The sequence below is a fragment of the Nelumbo nucifera genome, chromosome 8, assembly GCF_055504915.1.
Source record: "Nelumbo nucifera cultivar China Antique chromosome 8, China Antique-T2T, whole genome shotgun sequence".
Classification (NCBI taxonomy): domain Eukaryota; kingdom Viridiplantae; phylum Streptophyta; class Magnoliopsida; order Proteales; family Nelumbonaceae; genus Nelumbo; species Nelumbo nucifera.
Genome location: NC_142656.1, coordinates 52,190,197 through 52,196,196, shown reverse-complemented (window position 1 = coordinate 52,196,196; position 6,000 = coordinate 52,190,197).

The window sequence follows — 6,000 nt, the reverse complement described above, 5'->3', positions numbered from 1 at the left end:
CAGGGCGCAAGCACCAAAGGGAAGAAACCAGCAGTCCGAACTCCCTTCGAGGAGCCCGAACTCTCTACGAGGAGCCCGACCTCCCTACGAAGAGCCTCCCTACTAAGAGCTCGAACTCCCTACGAGGAGCCCGACCTCCCTACTAAGAGCTCGAGCTCCCTACGAGGAGCCCGACCTCTCTACAAGGAGCCCGAACTCTCTCTTGGGCCCCGAGCCACACAAGGCAATGACCCGAACTGGCCCGCCTCATGGCAGTTCAGGACACTCCCCTATCCGAACTCAAGTCCACCTCGTTCGCCACTCCAGCACTTCGCCTCCGAGACGCCGAACTGAACAAACGTACCATACTTGACACCGAGGGGGTCCATATCCAAGGGGCGGCGCATCTGATTGACTTGGGATCTGATGCTTGATAGCCGCACTTCAACGGTCACCTACCACCGCCACCTGCCACCGTCATCGCCAGTCGCAGAGACGGCTCCGACAAAAGGAAGCAGTGGCGGTTCTGACCAGCAGTGGGGATGACACCCGAACTGGCAGGAGACCAGAGGTAACCGTACCCGACCTGACAGAAGCTTAGGAGTGAGTGCACGTGGTGGCTATAAAAGGCCCCCTACCCCCAAGAACAAGGTATGCAAACTTTGCGCTATCTGGTTTTATCTTGCCTTTGAAGGATTCTAACTTGAGCTTCGGAGCCTCCACACCAGGTTCCCCCCAGAGTTTCCTCATCTTCTCCGTTTCAGGTTCCCCACAATTCCGTTCAGAGGCAAGGTCGTTCACAGCTAAGACCGGCCGGATTGCGCACCATCAGGTCTACTTGGAGGGGATTGACGACACCAAGAAGGCTCTTTTGAAGATGGTGCCAGAATTCCCCATTGACCAATTGCAGGTGCTCCCTAACTCTCTCGTCCCCGAGGACAAGGCCGAGGTTCCCACTGAGGTTGTAGATGTGGGCGTCAAGGATCCTACCTTTTCTCTAACCGAGGGTGAGGCCTAGCTGACTTCAGTTCTTGTTTTTGTCTGTTATAAATGTGCTTGGCCTTGAGGGCCAAAAATTTTGTAAGTTGAACTGTGAAACGAGATGAGTGTTTTTTCGTATACTTTGTGCTTGTCTAAAAGAGTCAACGACCCATTGACTTGAGTGGCCAAATCATCAACCTGTTGACCCGTTCAATGGTTTTTAGCTGTTTTTTTATATATATTTTTTAATTTTTGTTGTCAGAACAAGTCGTCCATTTGAACCGGACAGTCGAATTGTCGACCCGAAATCGATGGCCAAAACAGTTCCATTTTGGGGTCGTATGAGTCACACACTTGAATGACATAAAATGTATGATATTGCTCAATGGACCTCACACACTCAATATTTTGCCTATAATTTTTATTGTCAAAATGGCTCGTTCGTTCGAACCGGACGAGCGAACCGTCGACCTAAAAACCAGTGGCCAGAATGGTTTCGTAATTTTTTACTTATAATTTTTCGTTGTCAGAACGGACCGCCCATTCGAATTAAACGGTCAAACCATCGATCCAAAAACCGGTTGCCAGAACGGTTTTGTTTTCGGGTCATATGAGTCACACACTCGAATGACATAATACATATGATACTACTTAATTGACCTCACAAACTCAATTTTTTGCCTATAATTTTTGTTGTCAGAATGGACTATCTGTTTAAACCAGATGATCGAACCGTCAACCTAAAAACCGATGGCCAGAATGGTTTTGTAATTTTTTGCTTGTAATTTTTGTTGTTAGAATGGGCCATCCGTTCAAACCGAATGGTTGAACTGTTGGTTGTCAGAACATTATTAACAACATTTATCAATAATAGTAAGTAATTAAACTATTTAACTAAATAATCGTTAATGATAGTTTTAATAATATTATTTAGTTATTTTTAATATAACAGTAATTATTAAATTTATGAATATGATTTATTAACACTATTTATTAAATTAATAATTACCAAAATTAAATTAAATTAACAGTATTTATCAGTAATAGTCAGTAATTATAATATTTTATTAAATAATCAATAACAATACTTTTAATAATATTTTTAATTATTTTTAATATAACAATAATTACTAAATTTATTAATAATATTTATAATAACAGTAATTATTAATTATAATCGCTAATTATATATTTATTAAATTACTATAATAATCAGTAATTATTAAAACCGGGTTACTAAATTTATTAGCAGTATTTTTTAAAAACAATACTTATAATTTTAATTTAAAGTAAAATTGAAGTAAATATCTAATTATTAACAATATATAACAGTAATTATTAATTATAATCACTAATTATATATTTATTAAATTAATATAATAATCAGTAATTATAATTATTAAGTTAATGTAATAATCAGTAATTATTATTACAGTAATTATAAGATTAAGTAATTAACAATCAGTAATTGGAAATGGATGGTCGCACGTGGGCCCTATTCGCACGAATAAATTCCATTTGCTGGATGGAGAGAGCACCATATCCTTTTAATATATATATATATATATATAAAAGATTTTACGCTTTAACAATCTTGACTCTAAAGTTTGCTCTTAAGAACTCTCTTTGTTCTTCACTTGACGAGCTTGGGTTTTTTCAGGACCTGTTTGGGTTCAATTCTAATTGAAAACGTTGAGGAGGAAAACCCACACTTGCCCACCACAATTTCAACTTCCGAGAAAAACCCGCATTTATATACAAGAGCTTCTGATATTTCTCTCCAAAATAGGTAGTCTCCGGCGGGATGAATGGTATTTTGGGGTTTTTTCTGGATTGTGTTCTTCGCATGGATGGTTTGCTCTACTGAAAAAATACTTTATGTTTGTAAGCATTTGTTTGAGACGTAAAAAAATAATAATTATCAGAGTAAAATTGTATTTTTGACATTTGCGTACTTTAAGAAGAGAATATTATTGTACCTATTTTTTAATACAATTTTGTATTTATTTGATAATTAACTTTTTGATGGAAGTTAAGGCATATAAGATAATTGGAGCATTTAATGATGGACCCATACTTTACACTGATTTCAAACAAATAAGATGAAAAAAATGATTTAAAATGTGAGTCGTGTTTGCATTCATGAACTGAAAAATGAGTAAATATAAAATATACATATTTGTGTTTGCATTGCAACCAAACATAGATAGGCTCAATTTAAAAGGAGTACAAATGCAAATATATAGAGTGCAAATTTTGTATATGTACATATTTACATTTGTACTCCTTCCAAACTGAACCAAGCGAATGAGCGATATCCACATTACACATTAAGAGTCGGTGTATTTAATGGGGTCAGTGACTTTTCTAAGACGTCTCAGATACTTATAGCGGTTCTGTTCTGAGACGGACATGGAAAACTTCTGAGATGGAAGCGGAGGCAGAGATAGAGACGAAAACGGAGGAGGTAGAGATGGAGATGGATATGGAAAGAGAAACATAGAGGGAGAGGGAGAAGCAATCTGAAATTATTCATCATTTGGGTTTTATTTTGAAAATTTGAGGAATAAAAAATGATAAATTTTACATTTCACTTTCTCAGTGCTAACAATGATGTCAATTGTTAGGAACAGTAAGGGTGGTGTAAGACAATAGTTAAACATATGGTTTTTAAAACTGGATCGGATTGAACAATTAGGCCAGAAAAATCGGGAACCGATCAGGTCCATTTTACCCCGGAACCATTATTTCCCCCAAAACCATTGATTTGGTCAGCAAACCACTGACTTGGGCAGTCAAACCGTTCGAATCATTTAACAGTTTGCCTGTTTTTTATTTTTTAATTTTTTTTATCAGAACCGATTATTCATTTGATTCAAACGATCAAACCATTCAACCCAAAAACCAGACCCAGCTGATTCATTGTTTAATTCAGTTTTAAAAAATCTTGATGAAACAATAAGGGTATAGTTAGTTAATTAGCTAAACAGTAAACAGTAAGAATAATTTATAAAATTTGCCCATTAAATAACATCTTAAATGCATATTAAGACCTGCTGTTGCCACCCCGCTTTTGCTCAGGCTTCGTTGGTTGTTTTGAGACATTGAGTCAATGACTGAAACAACCACTCTACCTTAGCTGTTCTCGTATTTTTTTTGTTTTTTCAATTGGATATTGTTTAACATTTTGATTTTTAGGACAACAGAACGAGGTTGAGTAATTGGATTAGAATGATTTTCATTGTTTGTCTCAATTTGTGGAAAAGCACTGTTTCCCATATACCCAGCTAAAATGTGAGTTCAATTGCTAAAATTCCCGCTTTTCTTGAATATCTAGCAAAGTAAAATTGGACCCATATGAGGAATTTAAAGATATGAAATTCATATTTCCAATTTTACCATCAAATCCAAATTGTCCCTGATCCAAATGCAACCTAAAAGGAAACATCCTTATTTCTTTTGCAAGAATCAATCCTCAATTAAAATGATGGGCATTCTATACGGGTGATCAGTATTCTGCAACGTGAATAATGTTTTTTTTTTTTTTTTCTGTTTTGTTTTGATTTTTAGAGTTTTAGATGGGGTAATAGCATATAATGGCAACTTTTGGGGTTTAATATTAAGAAAAGTAATATATTTAAAATAATTTCAAAAATAGGTTAACTTTTTAAAAAGTATCAATAAAGGGCAAAAACACAGTTCATCTTCTTCTTCTTGCCATTTGTTCACTGTTTGCCACCGTCTGCTGTCGCCCGTCGCTGCCTCTGCCTCCGACAACATTGTCGGAGGTGGGTGGAGACAGAGGTGGCGGTGGCGGCGGGTAGAGGAATGACCACCAGCACCGTTGTTGCCACCTCTGCCTCCGGCAACATTGCCGGAGGTAGTGGCGGACGGTAGCGAACGACGGTGGTGAGTGGTGGCAAGCGGCGGCAGACATCGGCGGGCGGCGGTGGATGGCGGCGGACGATGAACAAATGGCAAGAAGATAAATAGTGTTTTTGCCCTTTACTGATATTATTTTTAAAAAGTTATCCTATTTTTTATTTTTTTAAATATATTACTTTTATTGATATTAAACCCCAAAAGTTGCCCTTATATACTATAAACCCTTTCTAGATTCCTACATCAACAAAAGGAAAAAAAAAACAAAATATGTTTTTATTTTTTAAAAGCAAAAATAAATCCGTTTTATTTTTAAAAACAACTTACGTTTCTGAAATCATCAAATGATGGGCTTTTAAAGAAAAAAATTGTTTTGAGTACAGATGAGATGATGTATGATTCATGAAAGATAATAAGATAAATTATATGATTTAAAACAAAAGCATATTTTTTTTATGTATATTTTTAATTTGTTTCTGAAACTTGAAGGCTGCGTTTGGAAACAATGTAAATGGAATATAAATCCTGGTTCAGGATAAATTTGCACTCTAGTTCATTTTTGCATGTATTTGGCAATATTACATTTTTGCATTAACAAATGATAGAGCAGTGTATATTTACATTGATAATAAGGTGTAAAAGTATATCAATAAAGTAAATTTGCACTCAGGTGGGCTTTTGATCATATATATATGCTTTATTGGAATTTATGTTTGCATCCATTACAGCTAAAAGTCTGTTTGATAAAAAAGTAAATTTGTCAATGCAAAACTAATCCAACTTTATAATTTATATGAACCGTTTTACACTCTATATATTTGCATCGTTTTCAAACACAGCCAAAAAGAAAAACACTAGTGCAAATTTTGATATGTTATTGCTTCAGGCTTAACTTTTGTTTTCTTTGTTTGCAGCGTGGATACAATAAAATAAACTTGTTGAAGCAAAAGAAGGTAAAACCAGAATGGAAGCTTTTCAGAAAACGCTCAGAGACGGACACGTGATTAAGATTGTATAAGGCCTGAACACTCTATTCATTGACTAATGTTCAGCCATTCAGGCCTATATCTATCCAGCGGAACTGATGAGGACACTTGGATCCTTCATGGAATGACCAAACTGAACTCCAAACATCCTGATTACAAGTGTTCTGTTGCT